General features: G+C 48.0%; 1 protein-coding gene across 4 annotated transcripts in view; it reads right to left on the bottom strand.

Annotated features, from left to right (window-relative positions):
- SMOC2 (SPARC related modular calcium binding 2) overlaps window positions 1–22,307 on the bottom strand; it is a 155,987-nt gene that overhangs the window by 50,137 nt on the left and 83,543 nt on the right. The gene's annotated exons all lie outside the window — the stretch shown is intronic.

Raw genomic sequence — 22,307 nt, forward strand, 5'->3', positions numbered from 1 at the left:
AGCGAGAAGGAGAAACGCGTGAGGCCGCGGCGGGTCACCCGGGGAGCCTACAGGGGATGAGACTGAACGGGAAACGGAGGGGCCGGCGAGGAGGGTCAGGGCGGGCGGTCAGCGTCCACAGGTGGATCTGACGCCCCGTGGACCCCCGGAGGCCACAGGTGGGACCCAGGCCCCAGGGATGGCCACGGTCCTCTGCTCTGGGTCCCCATCAGGGGCCCGGGCCAGCAGGCACGTGGTCCAGTCCCAGCGAGTCCTCGCGGCCCCTCCCGCTGCAGCCGCGATGTGCTGGCACCACTACCCACACCCCCCAGGAGGGTCCTGGAAGAGCAGCCCCCCACTCGCCCCGAGGGCTGACTGAGGCTGAGTCTGGAACTCCCAACTGCAATATTTCCAAAACAAGCTGCGTTTCTGGAAATTAGTCAAGAAGAAGACGAGGGACTGTTTTTAAAGCTGTGTCCAGGGCTTAGCGCTGAAGCTCATCCACACGAAGACTAAGTGATCACTTAAAAAATTTCCAGGGCCGGGTATTTCCACGTATAAAGCCTTATGTCTTTTTATGTTAATAAATTCAATTTCTTTTTTGCGTTTAGACATGAGCTTACTTAGATGCACCTTCTGCCCCAAATAGACCGAGAATGCCTTAGAACCATATAAACGAATCCATGCTACTCAGTGATCCTCAGATGGTAATGAATTTGAGTCAAATGAAGGTGAAGACCACTTTATCCCTCACTAGAGATTCACACGAGCTTTAAAATTTAATCCAGAAAACATTGGGCACAGAATATTCCAAATGTTCCTGTTCTGCATCCTTCCAGCCCAAATATATGGCATTAAAAATTCACAGCAGCGAACTAAACCTCCTCCTCACCCGTGTTAAAGAATTCCAGGGGCTTCCCTGGTGGCGCAGTGGTTGAGAGTCTGCCTGCCGATGCAGGGGACGTGCGTTCGTGCCCCGGTCCGGGAAGATCCCACATGCCGCGGAGCGGCTGGGCCCGTGAGCCATGGCCGCTGAGCCTGCGCGTCCGGAGCCTGTGCTCCGCAACGGGAGAGGCCACAGCAGGGAGAGGCCAGCGTATCCCCCAAAAAAAAAAAAAAAAGAATTCCAAATGTGGGCGCTAGTTTCCAGTTTCCGCCCTTGGAGTGGGGTTTCTCTGGCTTGGCCTCTGCACCGAATCACAGCCATCGCGAACAAACAGCCCACCGCAAGACCTCTCACCCTCGGACCCAGGGCTGTCTCAGAACAGGCTCTCCCTCACCTGAGCTGTCATTTGGGATCTAAAGATTCTTTTGTTTTCATATTTCTCCATAAAAGGGAAAAGAAAACAGACAACATATTGGACGAATATATTTTAAATAAAATCTGTAGAGCAATTTCCTGCTTAGAAAGTAATTTTCCACAAATTATGTTTTAGTCTGCTTTGAAACGAACTAACTACAGTTTACAGGGAGGTTATGACTGTAGATGCGACACCGCACAGGTGGGGAACCCCCGAGAGCTGGGAAGAAGTGTGCTTCTGTGTCAGTGCCGCTGTGGCTGGTGATGGGGGCATGGTACTCAGGAGTTAGGCACCTGACGCAGGTGACAACTCAGGTGACCAGACTGAAGGAGGTTCCCCGTGCAGTGTGTCACAGAAACCCTGTTTCATAAAGGTTAGCTCTCATTTTCATTATTTTTCCAGCACTGAAAAAATGCCTGAAAATATATATATATTTTTAAAATGCCTGGCATATCACAGGCACTCAATAAATCTGTTTTGAGATAACTCATAGTCATGGCATTAATAGTTACAAAACCACCTAGATTTTCTTTCCCTAGTAATTCCATTTACAATCTGAGGATAGTCACATGTACGTTCAATGCTGTGACGAGCTCATCTACTGACTGTATTATCAGATGCTGCTACCACGTGAGCATGGCATTCCTGCACACGTCCTGGAAGAACACAAAGGTACGGGGAGCCTGGGATTCTCCCCTCACTCCGTCTCAGAAGACACTCACGGTGCTTCCTCCTTGGGTGACCTCAGCCTCCTGAAAATGGACGAGGAGGGTGGAAGCTGTATTGCTGTGTGTCCAGACTGACGTCTTGTAGGATAATCTCAAAGCCCAGGGTGGTTCAAATCTCACCGTCATTCTACATTGTTTAATGAACACGAGAGAAGAAGGAAGAAACGGCCCTTGAGCCACGCCATGCGGTTCTGTTCCTAACAGCGAGGGCCCTGGTCCCTGCTACAGAGACAGCCCTGCACCCTCAGCTTCCGCCCCCTTTAGGAAGGAATGTGGTCTGTGAGTATGTGGACCAGGGACCAGGTCCCGAGCCGCTCCGGGACCCTGAGCTGTCTGAGCTGCCCTCTGCTCTCCGAGGCATCCATGTAATTCCATTAAATTCCCTGTGGCTTTCATTTCCAGAAGTGGATCTTTTTTTGGGGGGTCGGGGCAGTCTGCAAGTTAAGAATTTTAAATAGCAAAGCTATGATTGTAAATCAGCCCGACATCCGGATCGGGCACGTGCTTTCCACCAGAAGTCATACTGTACTGACTGGTGCACCCAACAAATACCGCAGCAGGCACTGCTCTGGGTGCTAACAGGGTACCCGGGTAGGGGCTTTCCAATACACGCTTCATCTCTCATACACACAAAACATGGATGGTGCTGCATTTCTTATAACAGCACCACCCAATGTTTTAAAAATTTCATACTGATCGTTTCCTAGAAGTTCTGTACTTTTCTAAGCACTCTAGATTCTGCTCAGCAAATACATAAATCAAACCGACCCCCTGTGTTACAGGGTTAATTTAACGAGGCTTTCGCTCCAACTGTGACTAGGAAACTGGCTTGGGATCAAAATGGCAATGACTCACATTTCTTTCTGAAGTGACCAATTCGTTACTTTAGATCATGGGGGCAACCTAAGGAGGACGGAGGCTGAGCTACAGGGTTTCAGAGGCAACCAGTTCCTGTCTTTTGAAACCCTCAAAGTAGCCGGTCCGTCCCTAACTGGAGTTCCACATGCAGGCGGCTCAGCTGATGGCGGGGCCTGCTCCAGGAACCTCTCCTGGAGACACATTGCTTACTTTCCTGTGCACTTGGCCCTTTTTCAGAAGCTTTACTCGTGAACAGAATTTATGGTGTGATTATCTGGGCACAAAATGCTCTCCATGCTCTATCCAAGAACATACTGTATCTATAGAAATAGTTCTGGAAAGGTCTTGAAATGGCCCTTCTGAGGATTTTACATCACACTTGAAGGCTCACCATAAGAGGGTAGTATCGATTAAGTCAACCACCTCCTCAAATTTGCTGAGAATGTTGTAAAACACGGCAGACATCGTTGCCAAGTCAGAAGAGATTCCGTGTTTGTTTATATAAACATCCTGGCTGAAGTTAGAACCGTTCACTTATGCAATTTTATTTGGTAAACCTGGCTCCGTGTGGGGAATTCAGTTTCTCTTACGGGAGAAATGCAATTACACTTTACATTTTAGGGCCATATGGAAGGAAGCAGATCTTCTTTAAACAAACTCATGATGGTCCAAGGGAACAGAGGCTAAAGGGCTGTCCCATCTGTCTAACAGTCACCCTCCTGAGACAGCTGAGCTCTGCCCCATCCCGCTGGGGCCAAAATGAGATGGCTGAGGGGAAAAGCTCCTGGAGCGGGATTCTCTCCGGCAAAGACGCCCCTGCTCTGTGCAGGATGTTAATCGCGCCTGGAAAAGGAGATGAACGGCCAACAGGTCGCATTTCATCGCACTGGAAACTCACCCGATCGCTGAGACACACGGGAACGGGACTCCAAAAAGACAAGTCCCAACCACGTTTTAGAAAGATGTCAGTGAGATCTCATCACATGGTGGGAAAGAGCACAGAAAAAGGGACTCTTGAGAGAAAGCAAAAACGGAGAGGGCCGAACAACGATGGTGGAAATAGGCGAGAGGGAAGGAGGGGCGGTTGGAAGGCGCTTGTGAAGTTCTGGTCGGGACTGGCTGAGGACCAGGTGAAAGCGTGTGTACCAGTGGAGACGCCTGCAGCTGGCTGATGGTCAGTGTCGCAAAGGGCACCAAAGCTGGAGTTTTGCAGTAATTATCTCATGAAAAGTTAGGTTTGAAACCATTCCAAAAGGATGTCCTCCCATGGATAAAAATAAAGTTTGGGATTCTGGAAATAATTCAGCAAGAAAATAAAATGACTAATGCTCACAAAATTCAAATTATACCATCCACTTTCATAGGTTAGATGAAAATGTTTACGTTTTCTTTCCTATTCAGACGAGATCAGGCACGTGCAGGGTGGTACGACCGACCGTGACTTCTTTCCTATTCAGAAGGGCTTTGACTACATAATTTTCTCTTATACCGAATGTTGGGGAGTTAATGTGTGAAAGAAGAAGAATTGAAAGAGAAAAAATGAACAGGAGGAATTTTAACGTGAGGGCGTCCAAAGGAAGGTGAGCTGTGTCGAAAGAAGCCACTGAATTTGTCCAAGAAAAACCACCCAAAGAGAGTCCCCATTTGAGGAATACGTTGCGGGCAAAGGAAAAGTTGAGAGATTATTTAGAATTGATGATTGGGTTGAATAATTTTGTTGGATAAAGCCTGAAGCATTTTTATAGGCAGCAATAACAAATCGTATCCATTCTAAAAACATGGTCTGCAGACTTGGCCGTATTTCAGAAGGATGCCCACTGCAGCTGTCAGTCTTGTGGTCAGCTCTCCTTCTGAAGGGCTTCCCGTTAATATTGGGGGTTTTATGGCAGACACAGAAAACCCTACCCACAAAATGAAAATTTAGTAACCTGGATGCTATTAATACATTTCATAACTTACACTCACCAAAAGACACTATTAAGAAAGTGAAAAGGCAAGCCCCAGACGGGGAGAAAATGTTCGTAACACACACACCTGACAAAGATTCAGGTTATGTCAATAACCCCTACAAATCAATAAAAAGGACAAATAATCTAATTTAAATTGGGCAAAGATTTGAACGGACAATTCAAAACGAAAAGTATGTGACTGAACGGTAAGCAGTGAGAAAACTGCCAGGCGTCCCCAGTCCCCAGGAAAATGCAAAGTAAACCCACAGGAGGTACCTCCGTGGGCCTGCGGGAGGGGCCCTGATGACCCACACCAGAGGCCCCCGAGGCTGGCGACGATGTGGTGCAGTGGGGACCCTCCTGCGTTCCTCACACAGGTGTGAAGTCTACACCAGGTGTTCACCCAAGAGTAATTAGAACACACATCCACAGAGCGATGAGTACAGAACGCACACAGCAACTTTACTCATCACAGCCCCCAAACGGAAACAACTAAAACAGCCATTTACTGGAAAATGCCCAGATCGTGGTATATGCATACAATATACAATTGCGCATATAAACTAGAGAATAAGTGACCAACAAGAGTGAATCTACAAACTATTACAATGAGTGAAAAAGGCAGAAACCAGGACTTATATGGTGCCATCGTTCCATTTATACAAAACTCTAGCCCGGGTAAAAGGATCGTCGAGTGATGGAAACCTAAGCGGCGGTGGCCTCCGAGCAGGCCTGGCCCGGGAGAGCCTGAGAGCGTCGGCGGTGGTGAAGACCTCCTGTCCTGGGGGACACACACGCTGCAGCCCACCTCACTGTGCAGAGACACGTTCCTGATAGACAATCGACACCTAAATGACGCGTAAAAAGTTCTCTTAATAAAAATAAAATAGGGATCCTAAGATATGAGAAAATATCGACCACATTTTAATGGGCAATATATTTATTTTCCTTTTTGGTATATCTGAAGATGGACAGTATCTCGGATTCAGTGATAAACCAAATACACGTGCGAGTCCATCGCTGGCTCCCAGGAACAGTACTTAACAAATGCTTAGTCTTTTCTTTCTTTTTGTCCAACAGGATGTGGTGTTCCATTACCCACTAAACAAACACAGCAAGCTTGACGTTACACCAGTATGGCCAGCTTTGTTCATAATAAGCTCTTGGTAAATTAGGACATTGGGATTGACATCTACACACCACTACATATAAGACAGATAACCAATGAGGACTTACTGTAGAGCACAGGGAACTCTACTCAATGTTCTGTAGTAACCTATATGGGAAAAGAATCTGAAATGGAAGGGATATATGTATATGTATAACTGATTCACTCTGTGGTACACTTGAAACTAACACAACATTGTAAACCGACTGGACTCCAATGAAGATAATAATAGTAATAATAATAAGGCTCTCGGGCCTCTAAGTACTGACTTAATTGGGTAAGGACAGTTTTTGCTACGAGAATGTGCAGAATCTGCTCAGGTCCCGTGTCCAACGGGCATTAGTCTGCTCTGCAGGAACTAGAGCCTAAGCTACGGGCAGTTTTCACATCCAGCCGTACATGCTGCTGAAATGACCGGGTGGGTCCATCTGTGCCCCTGCTCTCCTCCCAGCTTTCTGGGTGCAGTCCCTGTGTTCTGCCTCAGTGTCCTCTGCTGGCCGGGATCCTGTTGCTCTGGCCACCCTGCTGCACTGCCAGGACCTGCGTGGACTAGTTTGTTTATCTTCGAAGGCCTTGGCCAAGTCCAGTTGCCACGGCAGCCACCAGCTGGACGGCTCGGAAATGCATCGTTTCCCCATCCAACACTCACGGCCGTCCGGACGGCGCTCTGCTGGGCCCTCAGTCCCCACCCCCTCAGCTTCTCTCACTCGGGATGATTATGTACTGATTTCCAGGAATAAGTGATGACACGTTGGCCCAATCCATCTTCTCTCCCCATCACCAGGGGTTTTGCGGCTCCCCCCGACACTGGCAGGGTGTCTCCCCTGTCCTGTGACATTGGGCTCAGACGTGGGAACTGCATTGCTCGTGGGGTGTCTGCAGGCTGGGACTGGACACCTGTATGCGTGTGGGCCACTCTCCTGCCCTTAGGTGTTGCCAGGAGCGGGGCATCCTCCGGTCTCCTCACTCACATCCTCCTCACTCCTCACTCACTCAGAGGAGAGATGTATGGGACAGACCCAGACCCACATGAAGCCTGGAGCCTCCCAGCAGAGCCCAGCCATGATCAGCAGATGCATGAGAAATGAACACTTGTCACTGATCACAGCTAACATCCTGGGGCTATTTGTTATGAAGCAGTAGCTGTCAGATACAATAGGCATTCTGGTGTCAGCTTCAGAGGGCAAAAATCAGCATCTTCTATTTTCTTTGCATTTCCTTATAGTATTTTCAGAATTCTCTCAAAAACTACACCTAGTTAAACCACCAAATATCTTGCTTCTCCTGACATTTTGCCACTCGCCCTCATCAGTACACGGCCCCTGCCTTTCACATGCATAAGGTCAATGGCACATTAACATGTGCTCAGCAAATACGGTGGATGCGGGGCTGGCCTTCCCACAAGGAAGCAGGGTTTCAGAGGGAGGGTCCACGGCAAGCGGTGGGCTGCCGGGCAGCAGGAGCCAGAGTGGGGGCTCTGGAGCAGGTAAAGCAATTTCCACAAGCAGCGGAAAGCCTTTTAAGGAGGAGTGCCAGGATCATATCTGTGCTTTAAAACCCTGCTGGCAAAGCTTGCAGACAAAAGACCAGTTCAAGGCTGTCTGTAGTCCCTACAAGGGATAACGAGGGCTTAATCCGAGGCTACCAGACACACATCATAGAAAATAACAAATCCTGGAACGTTAGTAAACGCAGATTGAAATGCACAGGTAACTCGGCACAAGGCAATGACGAGGTACCAAATTAAAGGTGGGACCACCGTTCCCCTGCGGACCAAGGATGCCATCACCTCCAGAGGCCCTCACGTGGACATGCGTACTAACCTCGTCAGGACACTGAATCAACAGGAAGACTCACACCTTCACGCTACTTGCCTTAAAATGTATATGACCGCTATTGGGGCTCATAAAGTGGACACTATTTTCTTTAATACGATACCTAACCGCTGTGTGTGATTATACATTGCTTAGCTGGTGGATACTAAAAGCTTAACTGCTACATAGAATGGAAGTCTGTGAAGTATTCTGAGGTTTACAAAGGACTTCACATATAAAAATATTTCGGGGATAAAATAATAAACAATCTGTCAAGTAGGATTCACTTATAAAACGCATATGAGGGACTTTCCTGGTAGTCCAGTGGTTGAGACTTCACCTTCCAATGCAGGGGGTGCAGGTTCGATCCTTGGTCAGGGAGCTGGGATCCCGCACGCCTTACAGCCAAAAGGCCAAAGCATGGAACGGGGGCAGTGTTGTAATGAATTCAATAAAGACTTTAAAAATGGTCCACATCAAACAAATCTTTGAAAAGAAAAAGAAAGCACAGGAGTTTTACACACAGCAGAGATCGGAGATTGACACTCGATAACATTTAGTGGGTTCTTATGACTACCTGCTTTTCAGGTATTAATTGGCTTGATCACACCATAATGGAGAAGAATGTATAAAAAATATGTATAACTGAATCACTTTGCTATAATTCTGTGAGGTGGGATTATTGTTATCATTTTGCAAGTTCCATGACTGAATCAGAGAAGGTAAAGACGGAGTGTCAGAGACAGGGTTTAAACTGAGCCATCCTGGCCTCGAAGTCCTGGTCTGAGGTCAGGCCCGCTCTCTTAGAATCGATTACTTAATTTTTACATACGTTGTCTTCATCAGTCATGGAATTGTCTGTGGTTTTCTTTTTAATTGCACAACACAGATGATGAAAGAAGGAAAAAAAAAAAAGAGCTGCCCCTTTAGAATTTGATTTTCTAGAAATGGCAGAGTGGGTGGGGGGCAGACCTTGAAACTTACAGTTTTGATGGAATATAATTATTCACGCGTCCACTTTCAGTAAAATATCAAACTGGGATTCACGGTGCTGAGGCTTTGCGCATACGTGACACATGTTTACGATCAATTATATAATTTAATTCCAAAGGAAGAGTTTTAAGATTAGCTTTTGAATCCAGGATTGTTGCCATAACATTTACAGGCATGGTGGGCAGGGAACCCAGCTATATGCATATTCTCCTTTAATCCTGGTAATAACAGACCGAGGTATACGTATTACCATGTGTGTTTTACCAGTGAGGAAACACGGGCTCTGAAAAGTTTTATATCTTACTCAGGATGGCAGAGTCAGGCGAAGCTGGGTGAGAATTCACACTCACACCAAGGCAAACAAGCCGCATCCCACACACGGCACCCCTGCCCCTCTGCCCTTGGAAGCTACATACCAGTCCTGTCTAGAAACATCCCCAAAATGGTATAAACAGGTAACACGGGAAGCCCACAGTCAAACGTGTATTTCCAAAAAAAATAAAGATTTGGATGTAATTCACAGATACAGTTTCTTTGGAAAGAAAAGAGTGACCCCGGGTGTCCATTCTAATTGCTTTCTTCCCATGTTTATTCCCGTAGCAACAGACCTAAGTAACCGTTTCCAGCCTGAACCCGAGTCCCAGACAGGGGAGAGAAGTGACCCAGCGCCGTGAGCCCCGGCGAAGACCACCCACCCCAGAAGGACCTCAGAGCCCCTGACAGAGAATGGCCCAAAACACACCCGCTTCCATCCTAACCTCTCTCTGTATCTTCTAGATTGTTTTATCAGTGACAGTCTCACCGACATCACTCTTGAAAACCTGAATCCGGGTCCCTTTTATTCTGCTCTTTCCTCCGCATGGACCCTAATTCTCCAGGGTTCTCCCTGGACCCCTGACCTGTCCCCACCCTCACTGCATTGGCCTCAGCGAGTCTCACCAAGGCCTCCACCGCGGGAGCCTCTCCTGCCACTGCTCAAGGACCCCGAGACCTGGGTCAGCCCTAGCACAGCACCCCGCTCTCTCCAGGACAACAGACAGCTGCCGCGTCCTTTTCTCACTCACAGAGCTGTGGGCAGTCAGCGAGGGGTAAACAGGTCATTGCACCGAAAATGTGCCCTAGAAATGTTACCTGTTTTTCCCTTTAAGTTCTGTAGAGTCAGGAGACATGACAAAAGGAAGTTAAGAAAAGCAGGATGATTTTATATTTGGATGCCTTACAAAAGAAATCAGAATATTTCCCATTGTCCAGAAGGTCTCACATTAAGACCAGCGGTTTAAGCTAACGCAGCTGATTACAACCTATTTTAAAAAACACTGTGTCCACTCAGGCTAGTATCCAGAGGTGGCCAAATTTCTCCAAACTCGTTCTCTTTGCAAGCGGACAAACAAAAGAGGGTTTTACAAAACCCAGACGGGAAAGAGAAAACACAAAGCAACATTCTGACCCAAGCGACACTGCCTCTGGTGCACTGCCCACCCTGGTGTCCTGGACACACCGTGGCCCGGGAAGGACGCCAACCCAGGCTCCAGTACTCACTCACCGAGTGCTCTGGGGGTCTCCGCGTCTACAGAGTGAGGAGAACGGGGCCCATCTGCATCGCCCCTGGGAGTGCTGGATTCAGCAGGGTGCACACAGTCCTGGCACACAGTGCCCCCCCCCTCCGAGCGTGGCATCCCTTTCTCCCCGGGGGGTGGGGGGGCGGGATGGATAAGTAAGGGCCCAGACGTCTAGGGCAGCAGAGATGCCTGCTCAGAGGAGGTGACCCTGCAAACAAGCATCTTACTTCAGGATGAGAGGCCCTGTACTAGAAGGCTTTAACCCTCACAACCAGGAAGAAATGACAGGCCAACTCTTGCGAGTCAGCCTGGAAAATTAAGTGACTTTCCTAAGGCCTCACAACAGTAGAAGCAGGACACAAGCCAGGTCTCCAACCCTGAGTCGATGCTACAGAGCCCCAAACAGAGAAAAGACTGATGCAGTGGGGTCAGCCGTGACCATGGCGGGTCTCCCGGGGGCAACATCCCAGCCCTGGCTCAGCTCCCAGGACACACAGGAACCAACCCATCATGGGAGGCACCGTGCCGTCACAGCCTCACCTTTGTCCAGCCTTCGGTCAACGCCCCACCTGAAGGCGCCCATACCTGGCCCAGGTCTGAGGGTAAGCAAGACGCTCCTGGAAAGGAACAGGGCTCCAGGCACCACTCTGCTGGGATGGCTGCCGGACAGCGATGCCCTCACCTCCATCAGCCACTGGGGAATCATAGCGAGGTCTGTCCCGCGGGTAAGTGTTTCCCCCAGGACTGCCCACAGCGAGGAATTCTGATATTCTCCAGTTCCTCTCCATCTAATCACTGGACCCGAAATACCCATCCCGAAGGAAACCAGAACCATCAGCCATAATCGGGGTGGGAGGGAAAGAGAGAAGGTCATAAGTCCAAGTTCCAGCAAACCCTGGAACTGGGAGCACAGAGACCTCACGCGCGATAAGTGCCCCGACCGAACTTCGGCCTTAAGACTTTTCTTTGATGCAATGTGGGCAGATTTCAATGGGCAAACAGCCATTTGAAACCAACGAGTGTCTCCAAGGACACAGCGGCGTGAATTCACCTTCCGGGGGGTCTTTCTTCTAAGGAAGCCTTCAGAAAGGATGCTTCATGCCCCACATACAGACTGAACTTCCACGCTTGCTTTTGGAGAAAAATCTGAATCACCTGGAGGTCGATGTCTGGGGCTGAGAAGCAAAGTGTTCCGATCAGGGATGTAAGTCCTTGTGCTGCTTGGATCCAAGATGGGTCTTGGGCTGGAGAGGCCTGACCACAAAACTTCTGTCCCCCATCTGCAGTGACACTTCCCCGTTGGTCCACCAGCAAGGGGTTCACGCTGTTGTCGAATCTCCACGGTGCTTCGTTTGTCCCTTTATTTCTCAGCCGTCCTGGATGACTCTGTAGAGCTGGGGCTTCCCTCTGCTCTGAGGCGTCTGTCCTGTCGGCACTCTGACCGGTGGTCCTCAGAGTGCGGCCCCAGGACCCCTTCCCGGGAGGCCCACGAGGTCAGAACTATTTCTATAAATACTGAGGTGCCCTTTGTCTTCTCAGGCTCACAAGTGACTCATGAGGACACCTAAGGGAGCATGTATTAAAAAGTTCTCAGTTTTGATACTAAGCATAAACATTGATAAATATAAACCATGTTTAAAAAGCTCTTTGGGGACCTCAGTAAGTTCTAGGAGCATAAAGGGATTCTTAAACCAGAAGGTTTGAGAGCTGCCGACTTAGACCATAAACTTGAATTATCTGAGACTAAGAACCTTGTGCTATATATACATTCATTTTCTAAGGGAGCACGTAGTAGGCTCTCCACAGAAGGTGTGATCCACATCTTCTGTGGCGGCAGATCCACATAAGGCCCAGTCACCACGTCTCCTCCGTCTGCACTCAGCTCTGCCCATTGGACAGTTGAGGAAAGAAACGTCAGGAAGACAACACCCCGACCCCAAGCAGGCCGGCCGGGGAGGAGCCTGGTCTAGGGCTTGGAGGACCGGCTGCCTTGGCTGTGTGGCCAACAGATGTGGACAGCCCGACTTTGCGCTGGGCAGCTGTGAGAGCCTTGAAATCCGGGAAATCTCATGCTCAGGGATGATCTGACCTCACAGATGAGTGACCGCAAAGAAGAGAGGCCGTCCACCCCGAGGGGTGGGGACGCCCGGAGGGGGCATCTGAAGAGCCGCTGAACGGGCCGCGCTGAGAGTCCTCGAAGGAGAACCAGGCAGGGGGGCTGGTCCCAGGCCCGGGGCAGTTTCCTGCAGCTGCCGTGATGCTTTCACACTGCTTGGGGGAGTTTATTTTCAGATGTTTGCAGCTGGCTCAAACCGTTCTGCTCGCGTTTTCTTTCCTCAGTCAAGCCAGACCCTTGGCGTACTGCGCCTCCTTCAAGAAGACGCCCACACCTGTGCGGGACTTTCCATCTTCCGCCAAGACACAAAGAGCAAAGGGAGGCTTCCCTCTGTCTCCGAGCACCTCGTCCCGGCCGCTGGCGGGATCCCCACGCCCTGGTCAGGAGGCTCTGTGCCCGCCGCTGTGCGGTGACAGACGAAGTGTACGTCTCCCAGCAGGATGCGAACAGGATGCCGGACGGAACTCTAAGGAGGGCAGGTCTTACTGAAGTGTGTCGTGCCCATTTCATAATCTGGGCGTTAAGTCCCACAATAACTGTATTTAAATGTGCAGCCGTGAGAAGCAGCAGCTGAGTGGAGAGCGGTCCCCATGACAACGGCCCCTGGGTTCCAGACGGTTCCGGACACCACGCTACCCGGAGCTTCGCCTCATCCCGCTGGTGGCCCTGAGGGCCAAACATTCCCCAGAAGCCCTTCCTTTTTCACGGGAAGGAAATCTGAAGACACATTTTGGCAGAAGTGTTCAAACAGAGCAGGTCACCAGCCAGGCCCCAGCCAACAGCGCACCTGGTACCACGTTACCTACTAAGGCCACGTTTGGGCCCAGTTTACGCAGAGGGCCTCCTGCCATCCCACAGCCTGGCTGGGAGCCTGCAGTATCGGCAAGGGAAGAGCCCCCCGGCTGTCGGGACCAAGTGGGGGACAGAGTGTGGCCTCCACAGAGGTCAGCAAGGCCAGTCCCAGGTCGGCAGTGAAGAGAAAAGCCGCTCTGTCACATGGCACACACGCCGGACGCCGGACCTCGGCCCAGATGGCTGCCCGCAAGATTGAAGCAGAAAACCGAGATGCTCCAGACGCCAGCTGACTCTCCAGGGAAAGGTGTGCTCCACCCACCCCCGCCACCCCGTGCAGGCCCCGCTCCAAGCCACCCTTTCCTGGACCTCCTCCAGCCCGCGAGGCCCCGGGCTCCCAGGTTTACGGTGACCTCCGGCCTGTGACACAGGGTCCAGGCTCAGGGCACCTCGTCCTCACACCGCGAGGCCCCACGGACCGGCTCGTCTTCCCTCCCTGCCACACCTTCTGTGCCACTGGGGCCCGGACACCCCATGTAACCAACCTTCATCCCCCCACCGACCCCAGCACGGACACTCTCAGCACCCGGCAACCCCCCAGCATCCTCCACCCGCTTCCTGCCCTCCTGCTGCCGTTCTGGGGGCCAGGCACGCAGCCCGCCCCCAGAGTCGGGTATTCAGCCACAGAAACCGCGTCCGTGGAGAAGAGGGCCGTGGAGACACCGGCTATAGGCTGGCTCGGCTTTCTTTCCTGGGCACTTGGAAAAGATGAAGGGATGAAAAGTGAAAAGAAGAAAACATTTCATAAAATATGCTGCCAAAAATACATAAATAAAGCAGAAATAAATGCAAAGAAGGATTAGAGATGTTCCCACCAATAATACCTGTCTTCCACTTTCCATCCACAGCAGAGCATTTAAAATACACTTCTTAGTAACTAAAATTATGTTATCTTGAATTCTTCCCAATACCCAAGTTTTCTTTTCAAATATCTCCCAAGTCCCAGGGAGCCTTTCTCCCAGGTTCGTGAATGCTCCAAGTGTCTTGTCGGAAACAGCTGTTATTTCAAGCTCTCGTCTCCCAGAACTTCTTTCAGCACCTCTGTTCAAAGTGGCAGCAATATGGCCCACGGGCAGCCTCGAGCACAGGGAGGGATGCTTCCTTCTGGCTGAGACCGAGGCTGAAGGTCCACGGCAAAGACCTGGGTCACGGAGACGGGGAAGCAGCCCCCGAGTGAGACCAGCTCTGACAGCTGTCAAGACTCCCCTGGTTGTTCCCAAAAAGACTTGGCCAAGAACCTGCATCTTTTCCATATCTTCCTGTACAACATCTAAACTCTCATTTCTTTGCTTTTAGACCTTATTTCTGGGCTCTATTAATTCTATTCCCAGTCATCTACCCATCCACAGCCAATTACTGAATATTTTTAAGTCTTAACACTGTTTCAGAGCCATACATAGACCCACACAAATATAATTAACTGATCTTGGACAAAGGAGCAAAGACATTTCAATGGTATAAGGATAATCTTTTCAACAAATGGTGCTGGAACAACAGGACATCCAAGTGCCAAAAGATGAATCTAGATACAGACATCACACCCTTCACAAAAATTAACTCAAAATGGATTATAGGCCTAAATGGTGAATGCAAAACTATAAAACTTCTAGAAGGTAGTATAGGAGAAAATCTAGGTGAACTTGGGTTTAGTGATGACTTTTTAGATACAACACCGAAGGCAATGATCCATGAAAAAAATAATTGATAAGTTGGACTTTATCAAAATAGAAAACTTATATTCTGCAAAAGACACTGTTAATAGAATGAAAAGATAAGCCCCTGACAGGAAGAGAATATCTGCAAATCACATGTCTGAAAAAGACTTACATCAAAAATACACAAAGAACATTTAAAATTCAAAAATAAGAAAACATTCCAAGGGAAAAATAGAAGATACTTCACCAGAGAAGACGCACAGATGTCAAGTAAGTACGTGAGAAGATGCTCAGTATAATATGTCACTAGGGGACTTCAAATGAAAGCAATAACGAGCTACCACTACACACCCATTAGCGTGGATAAAATCCAAAAAAACACACCCAAAAACGGACAACACCAAATGCTGGTGAGGATGTAGAGCAACAGGAACTCTCACACGTTGCTGACGGGGGTGCAGATGGCATGGCCACTCTGGAAAACAGTGTGGCAAGTTCGTTACAAAACTAAACATGCCCTCACCATATGATCCAGCAATCACACTCCTCGGTATTTACCCAAGTGAGCTCCCTATGTTGGCGGGAACTCGGTGCTTTCTGTAAACCTGAAAGCACTGTAAAAATAAAGTATGTTAAAAATAATTAAAATACTTTTCCACATCTGAGAAGATGTGAGTGCGAAATTCTAACAACAGAAACTGACTCCCCCACAGTCTTTGAGCGGCTTCTCACTTATGCCCACAGGACTGGTCCCCGACCTAATCAAGGCCCCCAGTCATTCTGGGTTCTCACTACCATCTTATTGGCTCAAAACTCTAAATCTCCACCTTATGTCACATCTAAAATGTTACAAGTCACCATAGGAAATTCACAGGCATTCAGTACTGACTTAAGCATCTATTAGACGTCCACTGTGGCCTTACAAATTATAAAAAGGCACAACGAGGAAATAGCAGGCAGTAATTTTTAAACACAGGCAAGACATGAAACAAGGAGAAATATCCTCAATAATTTATTAACATCTGCTTCAACCCGTAAGTCCTCTTCTTCCTAGGCAGTTTGGTCATAACATGTTGTTATTTCAAAAGTTAAAGCAATGGCTTTAGATAAAACAGTCCAGTGATCATGAGAACACATAATGATTGAAAAACACTTAAATTTTTTTAAAAAACTCTTGAGTTAATGAAAACTCTCTTCCCAAGAAGAATTTTAGAGGAATTTTTCTTTCTTTTCTTCTCTTTTAGTTTTAAAAACTGACTTCTAAAATGAAGAAAGTACCCATCTTTCTCTGGATGCAGAATCAAACCAAAACAGAAAAACAAAGTATTTCCAAGTGTCCAACAACAGAAAGCACGCCTTTCAGCTGAGGCTAATGTTGGCAAATGTGTTTCTCAAGTTAAGTTCCAAAAGTTATGAGCAATAGAAACGGGGGGTTAGAGGGAGTGCTTCTTAGTCAAGGGAGCAGCTGTAGATAAAGACGCTGGACCACCCCCATTGGCCGGTGTGCTGTCCAGGCTTCTCTACACATCTTCCCAACTACTCAGCTAATAGGTGTGCGTCCTCCAGCACAACTGAATGTGCCACACACTATGATCTGCAAAATCTGCTCTATAAAGTCCACAGGTATACAAAGTAAAGGCAGATCGTCCATTACAAGAGTCTATAAAACCTTACATGTTGCATTTATAATATCCATTACTGCATGAGAATCATGTATTTCTTAAAAACCTGTACAGCTGTGTGAATACTCAGGGTGGCCTCAGAGGGCAAAGAGAATATTGGAAACAAACATCCCTGCTGGCAGAAGTGGCAGACACTGAGGTGGCCTCATAAAATACAGGACATTTTTTCTTAGTTAATGTAAAGCTGTACTTGGCTGGTTTTCAAAAAAATAGTAAAAAAGCATCACAATGAAGAATACCCGTTTTATGCAAATCAAAACTACAATGAGACATCACCTCACACTAGTCAGAATGGCCATCGTTAAAAAATCTGCAAATAACAAATGCCGCAGAGGCTGTGGAGGAAAGGGAGCCCCTCCTGCACTGTGGTGGGAGTGTAAATTGGTGCAGCCACTGTGGAGAACAGTATGGAGGTTCCTTAGAAAACTAAAAATAGAATCGCCATATGATCCAGCAATCCCACTCCTAGGCATATATCTGGAGAAGACCATAATTCAAAAAGATGAATGCACCTCTATGTTCATAGCAGCACTATTTGGGGACTTCCCGGTGGTACAGTGGTTAAGACTCTGCGCTTCCATCACGGGGGGCATGGGTTTGATCCCTCATCAGGGAGTTAAGATCCCACGTGCCACACAGTGAGATGAAAAAAAAAAAAGTCATAGCAGTGCTATTCACAATAGCCGAGACATGGAAACAGCCTAAATGTCCATCAACAGACAAATGGATAAAGAAGATGTGGTGCATATATACAATGGAATATTACTCAGCCATAAAAAAAGAATGAAATAATGCCATTTGCAGCAACATGGATGGACCTAGAGATGATGATACTAAGTGAAGTAAGTCAGACAGAGAAATATAAATACCATATGATATCACTTATATGTGGACTCTAAAACACAACACAAATGAACTTATCTACGAAACAGAAACAGACTCACAGACATAGAGAACAGACTTGTGGTTGCCAAGTTGGGGGGGGGGCGGGGGGGAAGGGATGGATTGGGAGTCTGGGATTAGCAGATGCAAACTATTACATATAGGATGGTAAACAACAAGGTCCTACTGTAGAGCACAGGGAACTATATTCAGTCTCCCGTGATAAACCATAAGGGCAAAGAATATATATATGTACAATATGTATAATCATATAATATGTATCTATATATATGTCTAATCACTTTGCTGTACAGCAGAAATTAAACACAACGTTGTAAATCAACTACACCTCGATACAAATATTAAAACAGAAGAATGTCCACTTGATGTAAGATATTCGTGGCCATTGAAGCAATTCTACGTTTGGAGGAAATTCTCAATTTTGTCTTCAGCCAACATTTGATACATTTGATTGGAATAAATTTCAATCTAGTGAAACATGGAAACTTTTATCAAAGGTTGATGAGAAATGGCGTTCATGAGTATTACACTTCTTTAACCAAATACAAAATCATTCCTGTTGTAAGGGGACTTTTCAAGAGGAAGATCCCTGGAGCCCAGGGTGACTGCAGAAAAGCCTTAAGGATGCAGAAGGGGGGCTGAAGATGTACGTAAAGGGGACACACCAACAGCCCCTTTACCTCCACGCTGAGCCGTTTTCCTGATAGGTTTTGCTTTCAGTGCAAACACCCAAATCCAAGCACAGCAAAATCACCCTATTCTGTATGTTACGGACTGAACTGTTTTCCTCCAAAACCCACAGGGTAAAGCCCTAACCCTCAATATGCCTGTATTTGGAGACAGGGCTTTTAAGAAGGTGATTAAGGTTAAATGTGGTCATAAAGGTCATGGGACCCGAGTCCTTACAAGAGGAAGCACAGACACCAGGACTGCGAGAGCCCATAGCAGAGGCCATGTGAGGACACAGAGAAGACGCAGCTGTCTGCAGGCCAGGAAGAGCCTTCTCACCAGGACCCATCCTGCTGGCACCTCTGCTCGGACTCCCAGCATCCAGAACGAGAAATAAACAGCTCCCCGCCCCAGTCTGTGGTGTTTTGTTAAGACAGCCCTAGCAGACGAATACATTGTACGAAAACTTGATTTTTTTGAAGAAAGCCCAAGGAACATTTCTCTGCTAAAGATTACCCCAACAGAGGTTGAAAACAGGGAAGCGTGTTCATCGACAGGCAGGGTTGCCAGACAAAACACAGGATACCAGGTGAAATGAGAATTTCAGATAAATGAAGAATAGTTTTAGTATAAGTATATCCCATGCAAGTTTTCTATTTTTTTTCTTTTATAACATTTTCTCCTATCCCTTCCCCACTCAGACCTGCTGTTGATGTAACTGTTAGCCAACTTCACCAGCTGAAAGAAGAAAATTCAAGTTAGAGGGAGGAAATTTTCCAGCAGGATTAACACCAAATTCCACCCTCAAAGTTCAGGCTAGTCTATGGAAGAGGACGGTATAAGGGCATATGTTTGCAAAGCAGGAAGACCGCTGGCTTTGGGGGTACGAAGGCCTCTGTGAGGCTCTGTGGGCAGCGGCGGCAGCTCCCTGTCTTACCCAAAAAGGGGTCTCAACTCTGAGCGACAAAGGGAGACCTTGGTTAGGCAACAAAACATGAGCAACAAAAGAGAAATAGATAAATTGGATTTCATCAAAATTAAAACCCCTTGTGATTCAAAGGGCATTATCAAAAAAGTGAAAAGATAACACACAGGATGGAACAAAATACTTGCAAATCATATATTGGATAAGGGATCTGTATCTAGCATACGTAAAGTCTCCAGAACTAAAGGCTAATAACCAGACAATAAAATGTGCACAGGATTTGAATAGACATGTCTCCAAAGAAGATTTACAAGTAAGCACCTGAAAAGGCGCTAAACATCCTTAGTCATCAGGGAAATGCAAGGCAAAACCACAAGGAGACACGACTCCACACTTCCCAGAATGACTGTAATCCAAAAACTGGAAAATAACAAGTGCTGGAGAGGATGTGGAGAAATCGGCATCCTTGTGCGTTGCTGGTGAGGACGCAAAATGGTACATCCACTTGGGAAAGCAGTTTGTCGGCCCCTAAAAATGTTAAAGGTCGAGTTACGATGTGACCCAGCAACCCAACTGCTGGAGCAGTTATGAACCCAAGAGAAAAACGTATGTCTGCACAAAAATTTGTGTGCGAATGTTCCTAGCAGCGCTATTCATAATAGCTGACAAGTGGAAAGACCCAAACGTCCATCAGCTGAGGAACAGATAAATAAAATGTGGTCCGTACATACAAGGGAAAGTTATTGAGGCGTAAAGAGGGATGAGGTAGGTCCCGAGACGCACGCTGCCACGTGGATGACCCATATGAGCACAATGGTAAGTGAAAGAAACCAGTCACAAAGACCCCGTACTGTAAGAGTCTACGTACTTGAAATGACAGAACAAGTCCATCTACAGAGCCTGAAGCAGATCTGTGGTCACCAAGCGTTGGAGGTTGTCAATGGGGACCGATCGCTAATGAATGTGGGGTTTGGGGTTTCTGGAGCGACGAAATGTTCTCAAACTAGGTTGTGGTGACGTTGCACAGCTCTGTAACTTTACCAAAACTTCTGACTTGTACACTTCAAACTGGTCAATTGTACGGTACGTGAATCCCATCTCAATAAAGCTGCTTAAAGAAAACATACAGCGTGGAGCGTGGACGGGCAGAGGTGGCTTAAGAGGTTGCAGAATGGGCGGCCACCTGGAGGCCACCAGAGGCCCTAGAAGGCACTCGGCCTTATGATGAAGTGACCCAGGAAGCCACTGCAGAACTCTGAACGGAGAGGTGGCTCTTGCTTTAAAAGCTCAATGTTGAGAAAGCCGCAGTGGGGAGAAAGACCGAAGCAGAAACACAGATGCGGAGGCCCGGAGACCCTCAGAATCCAAGCGGTGATCCAAGCCAAGCGAAGCTCAGATGCCTCAGTGAGCCCGGCGCTGCGGGCCTGGAGGGAAGTGGACGACGTGGACACACCTCAAAGGCAGGACAGAATGGAGGTGTGAAAGGAAGGGTCACACAGCATTCAGGACAACTGATATCTGTGTGGCCTTGGCCTAGTACTCCAATGCCTTCCAGAAACAGTGCTTTGTTTTACATACATGTGTAATTACAAGAAAACACTTAAAGATGGCCAAAACCCTGCTGATAATAGTTAACACGTGTTTGCAGCGGGACCCAAATGTTCACATAAACGGAAATCACCAGAGAAGCTGCTCAAAATGCAGCTTTAGAAGCCCCACCGCAGAGGCTCCGGTATCCTGATCGAGGGTGAGACGAGGGATATGCATTTTGATCAGGATTATAGGTCTGGTGGCACAAGTCTTAACAGGCAGCACCGGTGCTGTGGGAAGCACAGGGAACCAGCAAGTACAAAGCAGCTCTGAGCTTCCCGGGGCGTGAGCACAGGGCTGGGGAGGCGGGACCCAAGCACACGCCCATGTGCAGCAGAACGTAAACGTACGTGTACATAACACGGATACACACTCACAGGTGTGTGTGTGTGTGCAACCATACGAATGATGCAAGAGGAAACATAAACTAACCAGTGAGACACAATCACAGGACCTAATCGCGCAGTGAAGCTGTATCATATTTACTGTTTTCCTAGAGGCTGTATCCAGGGCTCAACCAGCGCCTGACACGCAGAGACCTTGGGCAAGAGACCAGCTTCCGGCAGCAGGACGGAGGGAGCGGAGGCGGCAGGTCCAAGGCCAGGCTGGACCTGCAGGAGGGGTCTCTGCCCTCCGTGTGGCTCTCCGCTTCCTGAAACTGATCCACGGAACGAGGCCGCAGAGCCCAGGAGAGAAGGCCCCTGGGTCCCCGCACAGCCGCAGAGGGGGGCTCCCCCGGGATGGTCCCCAGAGCAAGGGTGAACTTGTGAGCTTCTCGTCTAGACACGGAATTGCGGGTGCATTTCTTCCAACATTAAACCCCGGTGTGTCATTTAGAAACCTATGCCCCCATGAGGATCATACAAAGTAAACCGGAACATTAAGCGAATCACCTGGATTTGCTGCTTAGGTAAATTTTTGCACTCTGTTTGTATGTCTGGGATAAGACAGGCCGGTACAAAAGATCTAAGTAGTTTGAGAAACTACTAATATCTTCAGATCTACGTCTTAGTACACAGAACCGTAATATTACTTAGACATTCTGTGTTTTGATGCAGATGTTTTATTAAATACATAACTTAAACGAGGTCTTTTTTAACAGGCAGATCCTTGGTCTGCTTTTTCATCTGAAACACGATAGCCTGACGTATGCTGGCTTTAGCCACCAATGTGATTTTCAGGCAAAACCAGAGGAACACTTCCAGACCAGGGCTTATCTGAGACAGAAACTCAGGATGCGAGCAAAGAGGAGAACTATGCTAACTATGAAGACGAACGAAGGTAAGGGGAAAGGTTGCATCTGTTAAAAAACACAGGTAATTTTTTGATAGAAAATAAGTACTTAATACATGCTTGATCGTATACAGATACTTGCACACAACACACCATTCCCGGGACTGAATCAAAATCCTTAACAACTGGTTAACGTTTTCCGAACTCGCCGGCCGCACAGCCAGGTCACGCAGGTCCTTGTCACCGGCCGTGCATCATGCCCATGCAAGAGCCGGGCATCAGTCAGCAGTCTAAACGGCGAGGATGACAAGACAGGGCCCATTGAGAAGAGGC

The sequence above is a fragment of the Phocoena sinus genome, chromosome 12 (genome assembly GCF_008692025.1).
Source record: "Phocoena sinus isolate mPhoSin1 chromosome 12, mPhoSin1.pri, whole genome shotgun sequence".
Classification (NCBI taxonomy): domain Eukaryota; kingdom Metazoa; phylum Chordata; class Mammalia; order Artiodactyla; family Phocoenidae; genus Phocoena; species Phocoena sinus.